General features: G+C 49.0%; 1 protein-coding gene across 1 annotated transcript in view; it reads left to right on the top strand.

The window, feature by feature from the left end:
• Positions 1-16,011, top strand: part of HOOK3 (hook microtubule tethering protein 3) — an 88,293-nt gene that overhangs the window by 958 nt on the left and 71,324 nt on the right. The gene's annotated exons all lie outside the window — the stretch shown is intronic.

Genomic DNA, 16,011 nt, shown 5'->3' with positions numbered 1-16,011 from the left:
GTATTGGATTCTTTCTAATGCTCTGTCTTTGTAAAATTGTGTTTATTTACCCTATGGCATTGTCTATTGAAATGTCCTTAATATTGACTGTACTAATTTCACACTGTGTAATCTGACTTGAGTCTTAGTGAGAAAGGTGGACTATAAATGACATAAATAAATAAAATAAAACATTCTAAAAGGCTTTTTACTCAGATAGGAGGGCTGTGTTATAGGAAGGGGTTTGCAAAGAGATGCTTCACTAATGAGTTAGGGACCAAGATGGGTAGCCATGAGTTGTGACTCATACCCTACCACACCTTTTGTTAGTCTTATAGGTGCTACTGGACTCTTGCTATGAGTTAGGGACCATAGACTTCACCATTGTGTTTGCCTTACGTCTTATCTGTTGCTTTAAGTATGTGCTATCTGTGCTTCCAGTATGATCCTACTGGGTAGTTCTGTGTGGTCTAAAGTCAATCCTAGAATTGCTTATGTGCTGTTTCAGCATTTCTTCAACTCTATAATGGATTTTTGCTAGTGCTGTATCTTTGTAAACTTGTATTTATTTACCCTATGGCATTGCTATTGAAATGTCCTTGGTATTGAATGTGCTAATGTCACACTGTGTAATCCACCTTGAGTCTCAGTGAGAAAGATGGACTGCAAATGGCACAAATAAATGTGATAAACAAGTGTATCATACAGGTATGTTTGTCAGCGAGCCCTGATTGGGAGGTATTAACGGTTGTTGTTATTGTATTCCAGTGAATTTTTTTCCGGCCTTTCCTCCCAGGAGTGAGCTTGGGGTGGTGTGCCTGGTTCTCCACCCATTCGTTTACACTACAACAGTCCTGTGAGGTAGACTAAGTTGAGTGACAGCAACTGACCCAAGCTCAGTTTCATGGCAAGTGAGGCCTTCCCTGCTCCTGGTCGAATGTGCTAATCTTGGCAATATGCTGTACACTTGCCTGAATTTGTTGCTGAGTAATGTGCGAAATGACGGTTGCGTGGATTTTCTCCTTCATCTTTCTATTTGTTGGTGTCATTAATGTCATCTGCTAGAGAAATTTTAAAAGACTGACTTTTATCACTCCATTCACAGCATCCGATTCATTCTGCAGCCTAAAGCATGCCCTCTGTTTTTCTTTAAAGCTCATCTCTCTCTTTTTTCATCTCCAGTGTTTATACAAATGTGTGCAAAACTTGGTAGCTGCAGTTACCAGCAGTACAGCTTACACCCATCCTTACATTTCTTAAATCTTTGGAAAGAAATGAGGTAGGATCTGTTGACTTGGGCGGAAAACAGAGCATGTATGGCAGGATTTCCCGGACTTTGAGTCAGTTGTGTTCCAAGAATGCAGGCTTCTGAGGTACTTATGAATGAATGGAAATGTACCAGCACTCCTCCTTGTGTGCTTTGTGTATCTAAAATCTCATTGACTTTCCTACATTCCATTTAAGGTAGCTTTACATGGTTTTTAGGGGTTTATTTAGGAGTTTTTTTTCAAAGAGATGATACTTGTTAAAATGGGAGTCTGAGCTATATTATTGAAGAGGGATTATTATTATTATTATTTATTCAATGTATAGTCTGCCCTCCCTGGAAATGGGCTCAGGGTGGATTACAACATACAGATAAAAATACATTAATAAAACAGTAACACTGAATAATCATAAAAACCAGATTCTGCTGCATGAAAAAACAAGCATGCTTTGACAGCATGCAGGGAGAAAACAAGCCCATTGTACATGTACAAAGCAATCTTTAGTGTTGTCATTACTAGTCCTGTGCATATATCTTCAGCCAGATGTGTGGCAATGCAGGAAGTCCATATCTGGCTTTCTGTTCATCTGTGGATGTGTGGCTATGTGGAGAACCTATGGCATACAGTACTTCTAGAGACCTGATTTCTGTTGTGGAAATCAGGTAAACGATTCCAAGAATACGAGTCACACTGTTCTGGGGGTAGGGGTATTCCTGATTATCACTTCAGTCTACAAACCTGGCACACAACAACAAATTTTATTCCCTTGATTACAACAGGGATATTTAAATGTTCTTGCATAAGAATCGGCTATTTGCAAGCATATTCATTGTTTGCCCTTGACGGTTAAATTAATCAAGAACACATGGTCAGTGTGTTCTTAGGACTGTGCTACTTGAGGATTAACTATAAAAAGTACACAATACGACTTAGAAGTAATGAAGTTCCATTGATTTCAAATAGTTGTAGACGTCCCCACCTTTCTCTGAACTTTTCCCTTTGTTATACCAAGATATTTCATACTGTGAGGTTTTACATGTGGATACTTTATGTGAGATTGAGATTGCAGTTAAAATTTGTTTAGACTATTAGTAGTAGTAGTATTACAAAATAAATGCCAGAAGTGTTGACAGGACTCTGCTGTGCTGCTACAAAACGAATGATTGGAGAAGTGTGGTGGCTCAGTGATAATAAAGCAAATGCTTTGCATGCAGAAGTTCCCAGGTCCAACCCTTACCATCTCCAGTTAAAGGAACTAAAGCAGCAGGAATTGGAGAATGGGAAAGACCTTTCTATGAGGTTCTGGGAAGCTACTGCTGGCCAGGGTAGACAATACTCGATAAACCAGTGGTCTGACTTGATATAAAACAACTTCGTATGTTACTGTAACTTTTTAGGTGAAGTGAGATGAATGCTGTTGCACCCTGAAACAATATATACACAATGGAGCAGGCAGCTGTTACGTTATGTGCATTATATATATATGCACATAACATTTCATGCTGTGGTTGTTGTGGGTTTTCCGGGCTGTATTGCCGTGGTCTTGGCATTGTAGTTCCTGACGTTTCGCCAGCAGCTGTGGCTGGCATCTTCAGAGGTGTAGCACCAAAAGACAGAGATCTCTCAGTGTCACAGTGTGGAAAAGATGTTGGCAGGTCATTGTTGGCTCAGGAGGGTTGGGGTTGGGCTGAGTCATCCTGTAAGAGTTTCCCAGGGTGTGGAATGCTAATGGCGGGAGGCTTCACTGTATCCTGAGGAGGTTCTTTTGCATATGGATTGGTACTTGATGTGCTAATCTTCTCTGCAGGGCTATTGTCAAGGATAGAATGTTTTGTTAGCCTGGTGTTTTTCAGAACTGGAAACCATGCTCGGTTCATTCTTAAGGTTTCTTCTTTCCTGTTGAAGTTTTGCTTATGCTTGTGAATTTCAATGGCTTCCCTGTGCAGTCTGACAAAGTAGTTGGAAGTGTTGTCCAGTATTTTGGTGTCCTGGAATAAGATACTGTGCCCTGTTTGCGTTAGGCTATGTTCAGCCACTGCTGATTTTTCAGGTTGTCCAAGTCTGCAGTGTCTTTCATGTTCTTTTATTCTTGTCTGGATGCTACGCTTTGTGGTCCCAATGTAAACTTGTCCACAGCTGCAGGGTATACGGTATACTCCTGCAGAGGTGAGGGGGTCTCTACTGTCTTTTGCTGATCGTAGCATCTGTTGTATTTTTCGGGTGGGTCTGAATCATCTAAACCACGCACTTCAGGCAAATGGCTACTCCAGAAATGAAATCCGAAGAGCAATCAAACCCAGGATGAAGCAAACAACCAAAGAAAAACAGTCTCCCACAGGAAAAGTGTTTTTGCCATATATCAAAGGAATTACTGATCAGATGGGAAAGCTTATGAAAAAGCATAACCTTCAAGCAGTATTCAGACCCACCCGAAAAATACAACAGATGCTACGATCAGCAAAAGACAGTAGAGACCCCCTCACCTCTGCAGGAGTATACCGTATACCCTGCAGCTGTGGACAAGTTTACATTGGGACCACAAAGCGTAGCATCCAGACAAGAATAAAAGAACATGAAAGACACTGCAGACTTGGACAACCTGAAAAATCAGCAGTGGCTGAACATAGCCTAACGCAAACAGGGCACAGTATCTTATTCCAGGACACCAAAATACTGGACAACACTTCCAACTACTTTGTCAGACTGCACAGGGAAGCCATTGAAATTCACAAGCATAAGCAAAACTTCAACAGGAAAGAAGAAACCTTAAGAATGAACCGAGCATGGTTTCCAGTTCTGAAAAACACCAGGCTAACAAAACATTCTATCCTTGACAATAGCCCTGCAGAGAAGATTAGCACATCAAGTACCAATCCATATGCAAAAGAACCTCCTCAGGATACAGTGAAGCCTCCCGCCATTAGCATTCCACACCCTGGGAAACTCTTACAGGATGACTCAGCCCAACCCCAACCCTCCTGAGCCAACAATGACCTGCCAACATCTTTTCCACACTGTGACACTGAGAGATCTCTGTCTTTTGGTGCTACACCTCTGAAGATGCCAGCCACAGCTGCTGGCGAAACGTCAGGAACTACAATGCCAAGACCACGGCAATACAGCCCGGAAAACCCACAACAACCATCGTTCTCCGGCCGTGAAAGCCTTCGACAATACATTTCATGCTGTCTCTATGTTTCTTCTGTTGATGGTGGGTGTTACCCATATTTCATTAATGTAGTAGCTTTAATACAACATACTGGGATGGTTAAGAGGGTGTGATGCAGTGCTGTTAACGGTAACATTGCACCCTGTCCTAACCTATATTTGGCAAGGCAGCAGTTTATAGGATTATTTTTCCAGTTCGCCTTGAATTAATTTAGTAGATAACTTTGTGTTGCCTGTTTGGTTTTTCTAAAGTGTAAAGGGGTTTCCTCAGAAGAAGAGTCCAGGTTATTGATTACTACTTCTTTTGGCTGTTGGAGAAAGCTGGAAAGTGAAATTAGCAGCAGGAAACAGGTCAGCACAGAAAGGGTGTGTGGCTGCAGAATGAATGGGCAAAGTAAAGTACCTGATGCTCTGGGAACTGGATGTACTTGTTCCACATCTCCTTCTGTGTTCATTTGTCTGTTGCTTGGTCCTTTTGCTATTCCTTTTGTTTAGCCATCCTGTAGATCAGAATCCTAGTGGCAATGGCAGAAGCTAAAGAAAGAAAAATGCTAGTGGCAGAAGATAAAGATACGTAGTTCATGGGAGAGAAGTACTGTGTGAAAGTAGTAATGTAAAATTTCCAGAAATGTTGAAGTCATTTGAGAAGGGAAAGGTTTTTTTCCCTAGGAGGGAAAAACGAAATATACTTTTATCATATCTAAACTTATTTTACTCCTTTAAAATAAAATGATTTGTTTATAACTTAGCACACTGATGAGTACTCCATGGCTCATGGAGAGCCACAATGGCAGTTGCCATAAACCAAAAGAGCCACACGTACTTGCTTCCCTGGCAGTTCCTCTGGCAGCAGCTGTTTCAGGGCCCTGCATTCACATCTTGTGAAGAAGGCAACATTTGCTGGGTATATGTTTACAGTACCCTTTTAATGCTGTAGATTGTCTACCTAGAATGTGCAGTATGAAGATTTCTAAGCAAGTAAAATCTTCTCTTCAGAAGCATTCTGCTCATTCCAAAAGATAAAATATTTTGTAGGAGTGTTTTTTCAGTGCTCCCCAAATGTCTAGTTTTTTCCACTGGAAAAATAGAAGAATGTCTGGGAGGAAGAAGGAACAGGAAAAAAATAATCATGAAACGTGGAGACTAATCGTGTCTAGATTAGTTGCTGAGATTTGCCCCCAGGTTTGATTGCTTCCCCTACTAAAGAAAAGTAATCACAAAGGAAGTGCAGACTTCTTGCACGCTGCATTGTAATTACGATAGCCACACTAGTTGAGATTGATAGTCAAAAGTGTAAACACTGAACCCCACAGCTTCCCAATTCCTCTAACTCTGTGACGTGTACTGTCTCCTTTTTCTGTCCCACTGCATTTGCTTTCCTTATCTTTAGAGTCTATGCAAATCTCTCACTTCTGAAAAGCCAAAACCATGTAAAGAGAGAAGAAAAGCTTTGGTCAACTAGAAGATTTTTTAAATTACAACATGTTTTTTTTTCAATGGGGAGGTGGAAACAACATGTATGAACATAAAATTCGGTCATTCCATGCTAACTCTAGCCCCTAGGAACTCGCTGTCGGTATAAAATGCCATGCGTTGCTTCGGAAGGTACTTGGAGTCTGGGAGTGCTTATAGTTCTCCGAATGAGACAGTTTCTGCAACTGTGGCTATTTGCACATGGATGACTTGCCCCAGGTTGGCTGCAGTGGGGAAGTGGTTTATTTTTTCCTGTTTCCCCAGAGTAATGTGATTTTGCTTGACTTTTCTGCAGTCTTTTCCAAATCTGTCAGGATGTTCTCGGTCCCACGCACACAGCAGCCGATTTTCTTCTCCAGTCCCTCTGACAGGCATCCCTCCCCCACCGCTTGCCACCAAGCAGCTTTTTTTGAGGGTTTTAAAAAAATGCCTATTGGCATATCTATATCTGTCAATGTTGGTATGCCCATTGCCTTTGTAAAAAATCAGAAAAAAGCCCCCAACCCTTGTAGTGCTGGGGGGGGGGGGTGGCTACTGTGGGGACTAGGACAGAGGAAATGTGGGGAAAGCTGCCACCTGGAAGCCGCTGTTTCTGTTGCTGCTGGCTCAGCCCCCTGGGTTACCCATAGGTAAGCATTGCCAAGTGGAAAAGCCCTGTGTATATATTTGTTGTTGTTTGCTATGTTGGAGTTGTATTATTTGCTATGGTTTTTGAAGTCATGGAGAGAGTCAATCACGTATTTTGTACCCATGCTGTTTCAAGTTTTGTGGGTTATAGACAACTCTTTGAATTCAGTACAGAAGGTCAATGGAACGCTGATATGACATACTTCTGATGGCCTGGAACTAGTTTCTGCATTGGTTAGAGACTCTTGAACCATTACTAGGTACTGGCCCACAGCACAGTTACAAAAGTCTGCATAATGATTGCCAGGTCCAGGGCTGCATGCGCCCAAACATTGCTAAAGCTCTATAAGAGCACAATATCCAGCAATCATTTGTAATTCAATCGCCTGGTCCGTACAAGGAAACCCAGTGCTGAATGATTGCTGTATCACAATGAGAGAGCAAATCTGATGATGTCTGCAAGCAGTCCAGATGAGTAGTGGCTTTTAAGACCAAGTAACCTGTTAATTACTTTTAGTCTGATTTTGACATGATCCCAATGTTTCTTATAAGATTGACTCAGCCACAGTAGACCTGAAATATATGCGTAGAGAGAGATTATTGGTGCTTTTACTGTCTCTAAAGCATTTAGAAAAGACAGACACTTGTATGGTACAGAGCAGCATGCAGTTGATAATACACAATTTAGAACAAATGATTAAAAAAAAATTATGTAGAGTTGGTATAAAAGTTAAAATGTTGCATATTTATGAACTGATAGATCACATCAAGATCATGCCTTCCACCCAACAGGGTATAATCTTTCAGAAAACATTTTCCTGCTTGAAACTGTCATGTTATAATTAAGGTATATTTGTAAGATGGGCAGCTCAGTGCTAAGCCCCGAGTCAACACCTCCGCTTGTGGGTTGATGTAAGTGAGGCACCAGTCTGCAGCTCCCTATGGACTTGTGCAGGAGAGTCCCGCTGGAGCCCGAGCGCAACAAAGTGAGGTGTGGCTACCGCCAAGAGCACCCGCCCACCGTTCCGGACAATCCCACTCACACCAGCCAATGGCCACACCGCTCCCCTGATAGGCAGGCAAGGGGCAAGCAGGGGCACAGCCAGTGGGGATGCCATGATCCCCGCTGCCCACCAACATCCCCCCCATCGGGGAGTAGGCATCCCTGCTGGGGAGGACGGCAGAGGTGACAGTGAAGGTCCAGATCGAACACTCGCCTTCTTGCCCGTCCAGCCCCCATTTCCGATGAGGGCCAGGCTGGTGGCTGCATCTCAGTGCGCCTGCAAATCTCCCCTGCAGCCGCTGCTACTACAAGAAACAAGTCCGTCCCCCCGAAAATGGGGACCAGAAAGCCTACAGCACTTGGGAGCAGCCCCCAGGATCCGTAGAGGCAGGAGGGGGGCGGGTTCGTCAATGAGTGACAAGAATGCCCACTGGAAACCATGCAAGAGGCCAGAAAGGAGTGCAAAGCATCCACAGACTTGTGGTGGCACCATTTGAACGCATCACTGCATCACAATGATGCGAGAAGGTGGGTTGGACCTCGGGAGCCATGCCCCAGTCCAGGGGTGATCCCCCCAGTGGACTGACAGCCCGCAGGAGCAGAGAAACTGCTTTGGGGGCTGCCATTCACCCTCTTCCCTGCCAGATTTCCCACGTCCATCCCTGCTTCCGCAAACAGTGAAATGGAGGGTGGTCCATCCTCCCAGAGGAGGGGCCCTGGAGATCCTAAGTTGTCGCTCCACATCCCCCACCTCCCGGCAGTAACTTCTACCTTCCCCTCTGCCTGCAGCTCAGTCTGTCAGAGAATGAACGGGGAAGGGGGCTCGCCCCCCCCCCTGGCAGCGCATGCGGATTGGTCCCTGTGATAGTTCCCATCCTATGCTCCTTTGGGCCACAGGGCGTGGCTGAGTGCAGGGAGAGGGGCCCGAGTTTTCCTGTTCAATGGGCACCTATGGGCTATGCCTCCTTTTTTTGGTGCGTAACTTTCTGCCACTGCAGGGGGGCGTTCCCGGGCTTTGAGCAGTTTTGGAAGCCGACTAACTCACGCCCCCCCCCCCGCCCCCTCCAGCGCCGGCATGGGACCTTGCGCTGCACTTACCCCTCCACCCGGCTGCCCAGCGTGCCTGCTGACACGGTGACCCCTCTGCGGTAGTGCGCCTCAGGCAGCCACTGGCGGAGGGGGAGTTACATCCACGTAAGTGCCATTTGTGCCCACGCAAGCCTTAATTCTCTCCCTATGCGCTTTCCACCCTGGCGCTTAGGATTGCACTGTTAGTTGATTTAAAGTTGCAATAAGAATTTAAAATATATCAAATTTACTCTTCTGACTTTTAACAAATTTACATTTTACAATATATATTTTCCAATCCAAAAGAAAATAAAAGAATTTTCTTCTGAAATTATTTGCTAGGAAGCAAAGTAACTCCTGATGTAGCCTGTAATTTGTATATTCTGTTCAGTTGACTAGTTAAAAAGATTTTTCTTCCACTGACATGCCTGTGCTGGAATTATGGGCTGGGATCCAGAGAGAAAGATGATATGCTTGTACAGTGGAGTTTTCTGAACAGCATATGCATTCCCTACAAACACTTAACCATAATTCTTCTTGCCATTAAAAAATACTTCTGAAAGTTGAGTTTTGCTGGTCATGGGGGTGGGAAGTCTCTTATGATCTACTGAAAAGAGAGCTTATGTGCAAGCATAAAGGAATTTGTTGCCCCCCCCAGTACATCCGCCTGCGTAGAGGAGCTCAGTCCAAAGATGGCAAATATTTTTTATTCCAGAGAGAGATAGCCATGTTAGTCTATTGCAACATAGTTTTGTGAGCTGATGAAGTCCACCTTAAAGACCACCAGCATTTTTCCAGCCTGAGTTTTCATGAGCCAAAGCTAATTTCTTTAGATGCAATGGAACGAAAATCTTTTTGCTCATATTTATCCAGAAAATTACAGAAGCGGGAGGTGGGGAGAAGCAAAGCAAAGAGAGGTTTGGGGTCATAAATTAGGAATGATTCTCTAGGTTCGTGTACCTGATGAGAAAGGTCAGAAGTTGATAAGGGCAGATATACTTATGAAGGAAGAAGCAGTCTGAAGCATGAGAAAATTAGCTAACATTAGTGAAAGGTTATACGATGTGATAAAAATATTCTGCCAAATGACATCTTCCTTTAAAGTTATGTGTGTTGTGCTAAATCTTTGAACAGTTTGTAAACATAGAAAGTGAACAGCTAAATGGAAATATTCAATTTCCCATATATCCCCGCTCCCCCTGCACAGTTCTCTTTTCGCTAATTATGAAGATTGTTCCAAAGTACCAACAGCTATTTTTAGCTGTTTAGCTTGGTTCTAAAATGCAAGTGAAACTTTCCATGTCCACCCAAGTGTCCTAACCTAACCTGTTTATGAATGGTTAAGAACTGGTTGGGGTAGGTTCGTTCTGTTCATTAGGTCAACAGGCTTGTTCAGTTGAAACTCTTTCCATATGCAGTAATTAATGCCTGGCGGTATGTAGTAGACTAAAATTGCCCTCCCCCCTTCTTTTTCCAAGGTGTTAACTTCCTGTTTTATAGGGTAGAGCTTTTAATGTTTCTATACTCTAAAGGTGGATGTTCTGGATTTGGAAATCTATACCTTTAATTTGTTTTAAATTCCAGAGATTCAGAATTGTTCTCTTTTATCCCCCTCTAGACATGGATTTTCTAAGTTAAGAAGTTATACAAGTCCCTGACATCCGCTCCTCAGGAAGTGCACATCCCTTAGATACTCCAGGTGCTTCCTATTGATTTTGAGGAGACACATGGCAGAACTAAATGTTACAAGAACACACGCAGCTGCCACTGAAAACAGCAGCTCTTCCCTCTCCACCCCTGTCATAATACCTAGAAGAACTTCCCAGTGAGGCGTCTCTTACTGAGCGTATCTTTGCTTCTGCACTACTACATAATCTGCAGCTGTGTGGGGAGGCAATGTCTCCCAAGACACAAGTACATTCTATTTAATGCGTTGTTGAGGGAGCGGGGAAAACTCAGTACAGGACTGCATTGTTGGCAGCAGTCACACTTTTTTCCCTTCTTTGTGAGGACTGGAAGTTTATACATTTACACAAAGGTGAGGAAGCTTTGATGAATTCCACCAAATTTTCAGGGGACCTACTACTGACTGTCCTTTAATGACACCCACTCCAAGTTTCAGGAAGATTGAACCCTGAGAGCCAATTCTATGGGCCCCCAGATAACAAAGTGCCCCCAGTCACGCCATTGTTTCCTATGGCTGATTCCTGTTGCAGAAACACACTGGGGCAAGACTGCCATGGCCAAGGCACACTCACAAATGCTAGCTAAGCTCATCCCAGAGGAAGCCCAAGAGAAGCAAACTGAAGCACAGGAATGGAATACCTTCAGAACCAAAGAGAAGCAAGGGGACCAACATCCCATCAGAGAATCACAGCCATTCCACCCAAGCCAGACTGAAACAAGGGACACTGTTGCAACTTAATCCAACAGAAGCAGATAGAAGCAAGGGAATGCCTTGTGCTTGTGGCTGGATGCTTCTTGATTCTGTTCCATGGTGTTTCCCCGCTGGCAGAATGCAGTGCCTGGCAGGTGTGAATAGCACTGGTTCTGTTAAGTTGCAACACAAAACTTTACAGTGGCCTTGAACCCATATATCTGCAGGACACATCAGCACCAAAGGGACAGGTCATTAAATATCAGTAAGAATATAAAGTATATAAAGCATTTTTACTCCCCTTTGTGCTACTGGACTCTTTTTGATTTTGCTACCACAGACTAACACGGCTAACTTCTCTGCATCTTTAGCTGAAGTGTGTGTGTGTGTTTTATAGTTTGCTTGGTTGGTGTTTTACGGTTTGCTTGGTTGTAGTTCAATATGATAGCTTTATTAGAGATATAAAATTTGAAGCCATGATAAAATCAACAACATTGAAATAGTAGTTGTGTTCGTGTGTGGCAACAAAATTAAACAAAAGTTTGATGCACCTTAATGATGAACTAAATTTATCCTAGTACAAGCTCTGACTCACAAATGCTTATTCTCGAATAAATTTTGTTAATTGTTAAAGTACCACTGGACTCCTGTTTGATATTGAAATATTTAACTTTTTTACTGCTCTCTTACTTAGCACATATATTGTACTGTGCTGTATACTTAGAGAATTTAGAAGTATAAATTCTTTTTCTGTAAGCAAACGGGCAGCCCAATCCTAAGAAGGGCACGGAAAGTGAACAGGAACCGAACTAAGGCTTGCGAGGGCGCATCTAGCCCGTACGCCCGCGTAAGTGGCCTTCCGCTCGCGCTGGGACGCGGCGCTGGCCCGCCGGCGGGCCAGCACCGGTGCAAGCCACAGGCGCCCGGGCGGCGGCGCAGAAGTGGCGTAGAGCCCTACGCCGACGCAGGGGGGGGGGCGGGGAGCAAGGCGGGGTCGGAGTTAGTCCGCTCCCTAAGCTCCTCCAGAAGCGGGAACGCCCACAGCGGCGCAAAAAAGCTACGCCACGGAAAAAGAAGGCGTAGCCCATAGGCGTCCATGGAACGGCGAAAAATCAGCCCCCTCTCTGAGCGCCTCGCCCCGCCCCTATGGCCCGAAGGAGCATAGGATGAGAACTATCCCGGGGACCAATCAGCGTGCGCGCCCGGCATGGACGAGCCCCCCTCTCTGCACCCAATCACCTGCGACCGCGCCCTACAAAACATCCGGCCAGCGCCGCCCAAACCCCCAGGTAAGTGAGCACTCGGCCGGAGGCTCTGCCCGTCTGCTGAGTGGCATTGCCCCTTTGAAAACCGAAACGGGCTGAGGGCATTCACATTGGCAGGCGCAGAATGCACTCAGGGGACTTTGCGAAAAACTGGGGGAACTTCGCATAAAGGGGAAGAGGTGCCTAACTGCCTAACTCTCTTTCTACCGTGATAGAAAGAATGACTCCACAGCTAACTGATGCATGCTAGTTGCTTCTAACTAAGCACAAACAAACTAACCCTTCCGTGGCAGAAGGGAATGACACTTTGCAAATTAACCGCATGCTCTCCCGTTTCCTTGCAGGTGCCCTGACTCTTGCGCTCCCACCTGGTGATGACCGACAGAGCGCTGACAGGTAAGGAGGAGGTGGGGGGGCATTCCGCAGATTAGTGCAAACCGCCCATTCACCTGAACCCACCCGCTCACTTGCCGCTTTGGGTGAGGCCCAGCAGGGGTGGGGGGCAACCATGCCCGCCCCTGGCTGCCTCAGAGGCAGGCGCCTCGAAAACCACATGTGGCCAGGTGTTTGTTGTGACCAGCTCATTCTCTCCCTTAAAGGTAAAGGCTTGCCAAGGCCGAGTGCATCCTCACCAGACCGTCATGCATCAGCTGCTGCCCTCGACCATGTGCAACCCCCCCCCCCGGATGGCGGAGTGTGGGGCTTGCCTTGCCAGTGGAACGAGGCAAAGCCCACACGTGTCTTTTTCCCCCACAGGCACGTCCAGGGCATGGCTGCTCCCCCGCGCCCCGCCCTCCCCAAACATCTCTGACGGACGGTTGGCTGCAGCCCAGGAAGCACCGTCGCGCCGCGGCCTGCATCCCAGCCCCGCCCCTCCGAGCGGGAAGGAGGGCTGTGTGGAATGCTCCGGCTCCCTCGCCAGCCTAAACGCAAGCCCGCTCTTTCCAGTGCAATAAAACGAGATGTACAACAACTGTTTTCTGTGTCTGCGAGTCTGACTTCGTCCTCCGCCCCTCCCCCAACACTCCCGTCACATCTCCCCACCTGCACATTGCCACAAATGTATCCGACACACCCCGTCTTGCCTCCCCGCCCCCTCCCTCCCTCCTCCCCCCCCCTCCTCCTCTGTATTTGACCAGTGTCTGTACCACCCATCTGCCGAAGAGAACTTGATTCTCAGAAGCCTATGCCACAATAAAATTGGATAGTTTTAAAGGTGCTATGGGACCCTTTTTGAATTCGCTACCACAGGCTAACACGGCTAACCCCCCTGCATCTATGGCCAGGTAGAGGGTTGGGGCGGGGCATGTGAGCGGGGAGGGGGATCAATCCCCGGTGGGGAGAATAGCTGGCACCCGATAAGCAAGGGAGAGGGTGGTGCGAGCTGCCGCTGCAAGGGAGCGGGAGATGGCAGGGGAAACGGTCCGCTCGCTGGAATCCTAGCCCCCACCAATGGAGAATCCAGGGTGGTGGCAGGCGGATGCCATATCCCGGGCAGGAGGTCTCGCGCGCCTGGGGAGGGTCGCCCCCATCGCAGTCGCAGCCCCAGCAACACAGTCCCATGAGCGGCCGCCTCCCAGAGTGGGTCCAGCCCCTCGGGCGTCTGCAGCAGCCCCATTGGTCATTCCACCCCAGGGCGTCCTGCCTCGCATCCAATCCCGTGGAGCAGTTGCCAGCCTCCCACGCCAACAGGCCATGGTTGTTGGGAGGGGTGGGGTGTGTCCGAGGCTGCGCGTGGCTCCGCCCTGGCTCGGCGCCGTCTCCTGCGTTCAGCAATTGTGGCCACTCGCGTTGCCCTGCCGGGGGGGGGAACCACTCCGAGGCTGCCAGCCCCACCAATCCTGCAGGGAAGGCCGCTGGCCCCGCCCACAGGGGCAGTGGAAGAGCGCATCAGCTGCGCAAAGTGGCTAAAATGCCGGAGCCCGAGGCCTCCCGGCTGGCTGCCACAGCGTGCCCCTTCCCCGGCCGGGCCATGCAGGCTGGGTGGCCACCCCAGGCCCGGGAGGGCCCCCCGATGGCAGGTTGCGTGACTGCCCCAGCTCAGGGCGGCATGCCAGGCAGGGCAGGTGCGTTAGGGCAATATGGAAGACATGCCAGAGCGGCCCCTGGCCAGTCCTTGTGCATCCTAAGCCCCCCCCCCTTGGAAGGGATGCGCTGTCACCGCGGGCCTGGTCATGCGCTCATGGTGCCAGGGCAGGATATGGCTGGCAGTTCACCAAAGTATCGCAGGCAGACACGGGTCCATGTGTAGATGAGCTTTATTCCCAGTCCCACGGCGCAACGTACAGCCAGGCCCAAGGGTTCACGTCCCGCAAGGATGCACTTGAGCAGCACAGCATCCCCGCAAGGGAAGAGGGCCCTGGGGCCATAGGAAGCCAACCACCACGGCCCCCTCCCCTCCAACCCACAGGTCTGAGACGGGGGGGGGCCTGTGCTGAACCTATCCATGAACTATGCAGCTGCCAGACAGAAGATAGGGAATTGTTACATCTCAGACCCTCCAAGGTCATGCCGGCGGGCGGTGTAGTTCGGTGGGCAGCACAGAAACACTATACCCACAGCGGTCCCGGCTGCATGGAGGGCGACGGGTGGCGGGAGCAGTGGGCGGCCAGGCTCGGGGCCCAGCTCATTGCCAAGGCTGCCGGGAATGACCTCCTGGCAGATGAGGGTGCGATGACTGCGCGGCCAGTTTACCTGGAGGAGCTCTTCCCTGGCCGTGCGGAGGAGGCCCACCTCATACGAGCGTGGCTAGACACGGCGCTGTGCGAGGTGGAGCATGACCTCCTGGAAGAGGAGGTGGCTGCGGGCCCTGCGCGCAGTAAGTCAGGGTCCTCGGCGCCATCCAGGGAGCCTCCTCCGCTGCCACAGAGGGCAGGCCATAAGGGCCCGGAGGCGTCCCAGCCACTTCCGTCGAGGCGCAGGTTGCAGGTGCTTGCAGCAGATGCCGGGCTGCCACCAACGGGTGCCCCCCCCTCCCTCTCTCCCCCCTCTGCAGGGACCATCAATGACAGGTGGATGGCTGCCATGGACCGGGTTCACGGGGCATTCCAGCAGGCGCGGGCAGCGGCACCATGTGAGTCTCGCCAACAGGAGGGGCACGGGCATGTGGGGTGGGGCGGCCTGCGGCCGCGACAACAACCCCAGAGCCCACAGGGGCCCTGACGCTCCCATCCCCCACCTCTTGCCCCCACAGCGGCGCCCGCCCGGAGCCCCTCGCCAGATGAGGAGGAACTTGGGAGGGGCTTCACCGCCTGGTCTCCACCCCGCTACCCGCCACCCGCTGAAGACCCAGAGGGTGACCCAGTGGAGGGGCCTGGCAGGAAGCGGCCGAAGCTGGAGCCCGTCCCCGCAGACGGCCGGGCAGCTGCCGATATGCCATCCCAGGCACAGGCATCTTGGACCCCAGCCGGGCCCCTGCTCTGTAACGGGGATGCCGTGGCGGGGCCGCTGGCCTCCCCCTGCTCCGACGCGCTACCTAGCCCTCACCCTCCTGGCTGCTGAGGCCAGGGTTCTGGGTTGGCAAGCTGCTCTCTGGGCGCCTGATGCAGCCCTGGAATCGATTGGGAATAAAGCCAAGTTCATTAACCGCTTTTCCCGTGCAGCCCGTCCATGGGGGGCGGTGGCTGCTGGCCGGGGCGGCTTTCCCATGCTCTCTACATGCAGGGGTTGAGGGAGCGGGGACTCGGAGGGGCCGCCTGGGACACCATAGGGGCGTAAAGGGCGAGTGTTTGGCCGGCCGAGGCCCCCATGGCCAGGCATGGCCCTCAGCGCGCAGCATGCCAC

This window comes from Eublepharis macularius, chromosome 8 (assembly GCF_028583425.1).
Source record: "Eublepharis macularius isolate TG4126 chromosome 8, MPM_Emac_v1.0, whole genome shotgun sequence".
Taxonomy (NCBI): domain Eukaryota; kingdom Metazoa; phylum Chordata; class Lepidosauria; order Squamata; family Eublepharidae; genus Eublepharis; species Eublepharis macularius.
This window is presented reverse-complemented; position numbering and strand designations above follow the sequence as displayed.